This window comes from Miscanthus floridulus, chromosome 4 (genome assembly GCF_019320115.1).
Source record: "Miscanthus floridulus cultivar M001 chromosome 4, ASM1932011v1, whole genome shotgun sequence".
NCBI classification, from domain to species: Eukaryota; Viridiplantae; Streptophyta; class Magnoliopsida; order Poales; family Poaceae; genus Miscanthus; species Miscanthus floridulus.
Window position 1 is genome coordinate 25,738,845 of NC_089583.1, and position 9,470 is coordinate 25,748,314.

The following is a 9,470-nucleotide window of genomic DNA, read 5'->3' on the forward strand; positions in this document are numbered from 1 at the left end:
TATACCTTTTTCGAGCATTCTCTTGGTTCCTTCTCACCCATGCCTCACCCTCTGCTGATGTCTTGTACTCTACGAAATCATTCCAATAGGGCCTCTATTTCGAGATTGGGCCCATAGCAGTATTGAAATTCAGCGTTTCGTTCTTCTAGATGTATGTGTTGTATAGGTGTTTCTTCCAAGTCTAGAATTGTGTGGCCATCTTCTTCATAGCCCACGATCGAACTAGCTCCTTCAATTCATCATCGTTGATATCATCATAATCATCTGCTTGCAACGTGAAATGGGCAAGGATATCATTCCAAAGCAAATTCTTGTCAACATCAGACACAAAACTAACATCAGGCTCGTTGATCTTTTTCTTCCATTCACGGATACTGATCGGAATTCTGTCCCTTACAAGGTACCCATAGTGTTCCACGAATTTCCTTTTATGTGGACCAAGTGGTTCGCCTGTCTCGATGTTGAATTCTAATATTATGTACCGGCCCTCCAGTGGTTTCTTTGGTCCTCGAACATTTTTGCTCTTCGCCATTGTGGTCGCTGATCCAGAGGGCTACATATAAAAAATAATAAATAAATATCTTTTGTACACAGAAATATATACAATATTTACATATAATATATATTTAGTATATATACCTCGCCTATATTTTCTTGCAAAACATTTTCTTGCTCATTTTCAAGAGCTCAGTATTGACTTCCGTCATCAACATCCTGCTCACCAGCATTCCCAATAATATTCATCATTTCTTCCTCCATGTTGTCTCCCGGGGCAGCCATATCTAACAAATTTAACAAAATTTAATTCATATATATAAACAAGTCATATATATACAATAAGTCATATACAAATTTATCTAAGTCACATATATATAAACAAGTCATATATGTAAACAAGTCATATATGTACAATAAGTCATAAATAAAAATAAATATAAGTCACATATATAAACAAGTCATATATATAAATAATTCATATATGTAAACAAGTCATATATGTACAATAAGTCATATACAAAATAAATCTAAGTCACATATATAAACAAGTCATATAAACAAGTCATATATATAAACAATTCATATATGTAAACAATCATATATGTCAACAAGTCATATATGTAAACAAGTCATATAAACAATTCATATATGTAAAAAACTCATATAAACGACGAATTCGCCCTAGCGAGAACGACAATTCGCCCTAGCGAGAACGACAGGGCGAATTCGTCGTTCTCGCTAGGGTGAATTCGTCGTTCTCGCTAGGGCGAATCGTCGTTCTCGCTAGGGCGAATCGTCGTTCTCGCTAGGGTATACAACAACGGGGCGGCGTTGCTCCGCATATACAACAACGGGGCGGCGTTGCTCCACATATACAACAACGGGGCGATGTTGCTCCGCATACAACACAACGAGGCGGCGTTGCTCCGCATACAACACAACGAGGCAGCGTTGCTCTGCATACAACACAATGAGGTGGCGTTGCTCCGCATACAACACAACGAAGTGGCGTTGCTCCGCATACAACACAACGACGGTGTTGCTCCACATACAACACAACGAGGCGTTCCTCTGCATATATCACATACAAACACATATCGACGTACGTAGGGGTCGGCGGTGACGATCGACGTACGTAGGGGTCGGCGGTGATGGGCGTCCGGAGGTGGTGATGATGAGGGCGGTGTCGGTGGCTGGGTTGGGTGGCATCGGTGGCGGTGTGAGCGTTGTGGCCGGCCAGGCCAGGGTGGAGTCGTCAGGGCCACACGTGCGGCGTCAGTGGCAGCGTGGCATCGGGCGCCAGGGGCGGCGTGGCATCTGGAGTCAGGGGCGGCGTGCGTCAAGGGCGGCGTCAGGGGCATGGCGCGGCGTCAGGGGCGGCGTGGCGTCGGGCCAGCCCATAGTGTGGCGTTGGGGCCGAGCGTCGGGGCGGTGGGGCGTCGAGGCGTCGGGCCGGGGTGGTCGGGGGGCAGCGCGTCGGCGAGCGTGCTTAGTTGGGGCGTGTGACGTCGGGGTGGTGGGGCACCGGTGTGCGTGCGGGCGCTCGTGAGGTGCGGCATTGGTGGTGGATCGGACGAGCGGCGGCGGGTCTGTTAGGGCTTGGCTCGGCAGTAGGGAGGAGGAAGAAGAGGGGCCAAGGCGGGCGCAGAGGCTATATCAGGGAGAGGACCTTTAGTCCCGGGCGCCACCACCAGCCGAGACTAAAGGCCCTTTAGTCCCGGGCCCTGTTAACGCCCGAGACTAAAGGTCACACCTTTAGTCCCGGTTGGTGGTGGCGCCCAGGACTAAAGGTAACCTTTAGTCCCGGCTAGTGGTGGCGCCCGGGACTAAAGGTTTTTGGTGGGCAGCCAAACTGCAGTTTTGCTGCCCGCCAATTTATTAGGATTTTAATATATTTATTTTTACACAAATGATAAAAGGATAGTTAATTACACAGAAAATTAAATAAAAGACATAAAAATATTTGAAAAAAATATAGATTCTATTTTGCTTTATTGCACACAGGAAAATTATGTGACCTAAAGTTTTAATTTTTTTAACAAGTTTTAAAACAAAATATAGTGTTTAAATTACTATTTCGATAATGCAAAAATATAGTGTTTAATTAAATTCAAAAAAACTCTTGTGTTTTGACTAGAAATTTGTTTTCACATCATTTGAACGTGACATAATCCCACCATCAAACATAAATTTGTTTTCACATCATTTCAACGTAACATAATCCCAACATCAAACATAAATTTGTTTTCACATCATTTCAATGTGACATAATTCAACATCAAACATAAATTCACAATTATTACATAATATCTCTAAGACACACTATTGAACATCAATATATATATCAAGCGGGCACAGTAATGAACTTCTTCTTGATGTATGTCCCTTGGTTATGATCGTGTCGTAACCATGGAGTGTCCTCATCGTTTAGTTGGATGCTAGGGTCTTTGTTTACTGTGAAGGGTGAAATTCGGTCATCCTTTTCATAATCTTCTAACATGTCTGACTTATCTTCGATTCCGACGATGTTTCTTTTTCCTGAAAGAACTATGTGGCGCTTTGGCTCATCATTGATTGGGTGGTTGTCGTTTTTCCCTCATTTCGGTTTTGTAGACATGTCCTTGACATAGAACACCTGAGTCACATCCTTTGCAAGGACAAATGGTTCACCTTTGTGCCCAATATTGTTGAGGTCCACTATTGTCATTCCATACTGGTTGTCGACTGCTACGCCGCCTCCAGTCATCTTTACCCACTAGCACTTGAACAAAGGTACCTTAAAATGAGATGCATAGTCTAGTTCCCATATCTCCACTATGCGGCCATAGTATGTTTGCTAGTTCCCACTAGGGTCAGTGGCATCTATGCGGACACCACTGTTCTGGTTGGTGCTCCTTTTATCTTGTGCTACTATGTAAAATGTATTCCCATTTATCTCGTACCCTTTGTATGTGAGGATATGCCACAATGGCTGCCTAGCCAACAAATACAGCTCCTCATCAATACTCTGATCTCCCTAACATTCTTTTCACAACTAGTCGCTAAAAGTTTCCATGTGCTAACGCGTAATCCATGCTTCAGACCTCCCTGAGAACTCAGATCGGAGGAGGTTCTTGTGTGTCTCGATATACGGATCTACCAAGGAGAAGTTCTATAGAACTATGTAGTGTGCTTTATTGAAATAATCATCACCCTTACCAATATATGTTTTCTTCCCTAGTGTCCCCTTTTCACTTAGTCTCCCCTCGTGTCACAATTTAGGAACACCAATCGGGTTAATATCGGGAATAAAGTCAACACAGAACTCAATGACCTCCTCTGTTCCGTAGCCCTTGGCGATGCTTCCTTCTGGCCGAGCATGGTTGTGAACATATTTCTTTAGGATTCCCATAAACCTCTTAAAGGGGAACATGTTGTGTAGGAACACAAGACCGAGAATAGTAATCTCCTTGACCAGATGAACTAGGAGGTGTGTCATGATATCAAAGAAGGAAGGAGGGAACACCAACTCAAAACTGACAAGACATTGAACCACATCATTCTGTAGTTTCGCTAGATCCGTTGGATCGACTGCCTTCTGAGAAATTGCATTCAGGAATGCACATAGCTTCACGGTGGCTAGATGTACATTTGGCGGTAGAATTCCTCTTAATGCAACTGGAAGCAATTGAGTCATGAGCACGTGGCAGTCATGGGACTTTAAGTGTCCAAATTTCTTCTCTGGCACATTTATTATACCCTTTATATTTGAGGAGAATCCAGATGGTACCTTAATGCTATCTAGGCATTCAAACAAGCTGTCCTTCTCTTCTTTGCTAAGAGTGTAGCTGGCAGGACTTAAGTACTGGCGTCCATCATCTGTCTTCTCTGGATGCAGGTTGTCTCATTCTTTCAAACACCGCAGGTCCTGTCGTGCTTCAATTATGTCCTTAGGCTTCCCATACACGCCCATGAAGCCTAGCAGGTTCACACAAAGATTCTTCGTCAGGTGCATCATGTCGATCGCGCTGCGGACCTCTAGGACTTGCTAATAGGGTATCTCCCAAAATATGGACTTCTTCTTCCACATGGGTGCGTGACCGTTGGCTTCCTTCGAAACAGGTTGGCTACCAGGTCCCTTTCCAAATATTACTTTCACATCATTGACCATATCGAGGACGTCCTCACCAGTTCGGTTGCGAGGCTTGGTCTGGTGGTCTGCCTTACCTTTAAAATGCTTGCCTTTCTTTCTTACGGGGTGATTTGTAGGAAGAAATCGTCGATGCCCAAGGTACACAACCTTGCAACACTTTTTCAAGAATATACCTTTCATGTCACTGAAACAGTGCATGCATGCATTATATCCCTTGTTTGGTTGTCCTGAAAGATTACTTAGAGCTAGCCAATCATTAATTGTTACGAACAACAATGCTCGCAGGTCAAAGTGCTCCTGCTTGTGCTCATCCCACACACGTACACTTGGCTTGTTCCACAAAAGTAGAAGTTCGTCAACTAGTGGCCTCAGGTACACATCGATGTCGTTGCCAGGTTGCTTTGGGCCTTGGATGAGCACTGGCATCATAATAAACTTACGCTTCATGCATAACCAGGGAGGAAGGTTGTAGATACATAGGGTAATAGGCCAAGTGTTGTGACTACTACTCTGCTCCCCGAAAGGATTCATACCATCCGTACTTAAAGCAAACCTTAAGTTTCTTGCGTCACTTGCAAACTCGGGGAATTCTCTATCGATTGCTCTCCACTGGGACCCATCAGCAGGGTGTCTCAACATATTGTCTACCTTATGGTCTTCTTTGTGCCATCGCGACAACTTTGCATGGTCTCTATTTCTAAAAAGACGTTTCAAGCGTGGTATTATAGGAGCATACCACATAACCTTGGCAGGGATTTTCTTCTTGGGATGTTCGCCCTCAACATCACTAGGGTCATCTCGCCTGATCTTATACCATGACGCGTGACATACAGGGCATGCATCCAACTTCTCGTACTCCGTGCCATGGTAGAGGATGCAGTCATTAGGACATGCATGTATCTTCTGGATTTCTAATCCTAAAGGGCAGACTACTTGTTTTGCTTCGTACGTAGTGCTGGGCAATTCGTTATCCTTCGGAAGCATCTTCTTTTGGATTTTTAGTAACTCCACGAATCCCTTGTCAGATACACCATTCTTTGCCTTCCATTGCAGCAATTCCAATGTGGTACCTAACTTTTTCAGCCCCGCATCACAAGTTGGGTATAGCAATTTCTTGTGATCCTCTAGCATGCGGTCGAACTTGATCTTCTCCTTTTCACTTTCGCATTCTCTTTGTGCGTCACGAATGGCCTGACCAAGATCGTCAGCGGGCTCCTCCTCTGCCCCTACCTCTTCTTTAGCGAGCTTCTCCTCTGCCCCCACCTCTTCTTCAGTGGGCTTCTAATTTGCCCCCACCTCTTCTTCAGCTTCCCCCATTGCAGTATCATTGAAGGCACCATATTCAGCAAAAATGTCATCATCGCTCCATTGTTCTTCTTCACCTTCTTCCATTACAACTCCAGTTTCTCCGTGCTTCGTCCAACAAATATAGTTTGGCATGAAATCTGACTTGAACAAGTGTGAATGAAGAGTCTTTGAGTTAGCATATTCCATCGTATTCTTACATACGGCACATGGGCAGCACATGAAACCATCGCGTTTGTTTGCCTCGGCCGCACGTAACAAGGAATGCACGCCGTCCATGAACTCTTGGGAGCGACGATCAGCATTCTACATCCAATGCCGACTCATCTGCATTACATGACATAAATACCGTATTAAAACCTAGAACATAATTTGTTAATTATACAATATGCATACCACCACAAAAGCTATAAATTTAAGAAAGCCTCGCTACAATGTAGACAATCCCAACTACCACTAAAAACACTAAAGCTAAAATGCACTTCAGCAGCACAAGGATTTCGCGACCAATCCTAACTAAAATAGACAGATCTCCTGTTTGTTCAACATCTTTGGGCTTCTTCGGCTGGATCACTGCCTCATTAGCCGCCATATCTGCCTATTGTGCAATATATTTTTGCACGAGTTCAACCTACTCTTCCTCCCAGTAGAAGCCTGAACATCCAGTGCCATCCCACTGAAATTAAAACAGAAAATTAGAACTTTAATCACAACCATCATGAAAATAGGTATAAACTAACCATAGTCATTAAATACGATAAAATAACTCACATTGCGATCCGGACACTTGTAGAAAATGCGACCCTTATTGGGACCCTCCTTCTTCACTCGGTACTCCATCACAATATTCATCTCATCACAACACTTGCCACATGCAATGAGTGGGAGGCCTGGCATAAGTCGCTTTGGAAACCCATGAGAGGCCGAGGACCCGAAAGCAGTTGCCATCTACTCTCTATACTCATTTTTTAATACACTATAAATTTCTCATTTTATAAACAAATAAAATTAAAAAAAAACTCTAAAATTCTCTATATCTCTAAACAATGAAGTGTGCTATGCATGCTACAAATGAACGGTGAATACTAGTTTTTAATAGCTACTTTAACCTTCCTTCGTGTAAATATGCAAGCTTGAAGTGATTTTGAGCTCAAATTGCTTACAAATGAAAAAACCACAATAAAGAACCATATATATATAGTGAACAAAATAAGATAAGACAATGGTGAAACATGAGAGTATGGAGTTGGTAACCTTTAGAACCGAAGAATCGACGGAGGAATCGAAGAAATTGATGGAGGAATCGAAGAATGGATGGAGAAAGAGCAAGAACACTGCTTAAATTTGAACTGATGCTCTCGGGCGGGCTCGGGGAGGAAGAAGATGGCCAGCAGGATTTATAGGGGGGACCTTTAGTCCCGGTTGGTGTATCCAACCGGGACTAAAGGTCACTTTCCAGTTCCGGGCCACGCCACTAGCCGGGACAAGAGCTTTACTCCCAGTTGGAGCCACCAACCAGGAGTAAAGGTCGACCTTTAGTCCCGGTTGGTGGCTCCAACCAGGACTAAAGGTCCCCTGCCACAATGGCCTGGCGCAGGAGCCGTACCTTTAGTCCCGGTTGGAGCCACCAACCGGGACTAAAGGTCTCTCTAGTCCCGGGCGCAATATTTCCCGGGACTAGAGCCTGGTTTGGCCCTTGGATCAAAGGTCTGTTCTCTACTAGTGCTCCAACCGGGACTAAAGATCCCTGCCCAACAGCTACCGAGGTGTGTCAGAGGCACGTCAGTGCGAGAATCTTTAGTCCCAGTTTGAGACATGAACCCGGACTAAAAGTGTGACTTTTAGTCCCGGTTTGAGACACGAACCTGGACTAAAGGTACCTTTAGTCCTGGTTTATGTCTCAAACCCGGACTAAAGGTGTCTCCAAACTGAATTTAAAAGGAAAGTGTATCTTATCTAAGTAAGATGTGTGGTTGTAGGTGAGATGGTAACGCGTGCAAGAGCTGAAGTGGGAGGTCGTAGGTTTGAATCTCTATAGCTGCAACTTTTTTTTCACCCAATAAACATCTCTACTCCCGGTTGAAGGAAGCGGGACTAAAAATCAAGACCTTTAGTCCCGATTTCATAGTCCCGGTTCCAAAACCGGGATTAAATGGGGTTGAAAACTGGGACTAGAGCCAGTTTCTCTACTAGTGTAATAGAGTAGAGGTGCCTCATATATATGCTTCCATCCCGATAAAAAAGCTTATTAAAGCATTATTAGCCAAAAATATTACTGTTCATCAATAAGTCAACAGTCAAGAGTGAAAGTATCAAATGTGGCACAGGGGCTTAATTTGAAACCCCCAAATTTTGGGAAATAACTAATACTGGTGGTGCTAGTTGTGATGAAAGAAGACTTGTGATCAGAAATGAATTAATGAATTAATAAAGCAATTTTTCACGAAATAGGTCAATTTTCATGGACAAATTAATAAGTAATTTGTCATGAAATAGGTCAATTTGCATGGATGAATCAATAAGCAAAAATAAGTCAATTTACATATGAATCAATAAGCAATTTGTCACAAAATAGGTCAACAGGCATGGACATCTAGACACATTCCACTTAACATAAACCTAGAATTCGCTGCATTCTGCGGTAATAAAGCATAAACTGGTCCTTTGAGCCTTTTAACTGTGTAGCAAACTAGTAACGTCCACATATAGAGCAACTCTATCATATACTACATAAGACGAAGATGCTGCCGCACCGCAAGAACAATATATCACGAGCACAGCCAAGAACGTGTAGCCGTGGGGGATCCAGTTCAGCCCCTAACTTCAGTTGGCATGCAAATTTTAATTTCTTCGCAAAAATTTACTAAGCTTCAGGATTTGATTCTCACCGGTCGCAGCATAGGGGAAAAAATCAATCCATACAAGCAACAAGCCAAGTTAGGGTTCCTTAGTCCTTACCCGGCGGAGAACCAACCGATCGAAGCCCGGACGGATCCCCTCCCCACGCCGAGGAGGCGAGGAGGGCGATACGAGGACGCCCGCCCGTGCCCCAGCGAGAGAGGAATCGCTTCGACGGTCGACGGCCAGGCGTCCTGTTCCGCTGCTGGGGGAGCCTTGTGACCAGAATTGCCGTGTGGCATCAGTAGCGTGCAAAATGTCCTATCCTCTTTCTCTCCCACTTGGACTCACCTGATTCCTCTCACTCCTCCATGGCCGCACCCAGAGGCAATTGCAGGGGCAGCACGGGTGGCGCTCCTCCATGGTCGCGCGCACTGGTGAGCTGGGGCGGCGCACGGGCATGCAGGGTGAGCTCGACGAGCCGCACGAGTAGGCTGCGGGCCGGCAACGGGCCAATGGGCGGTGCGGTGGCGATGGCAGTTGAAGGGTGCTGTTTGGAACACGGGAATTTCCCCCAGTTTCTGTGTTTCTATGTATGAAATTGGACTGATGCGCACATAAATTGTTGTTTAAGACTCCAAACGCTAGGCTTTAGCTTTTGGACAGCAGTAACGTAGACATACAAGCATGTTAGCAT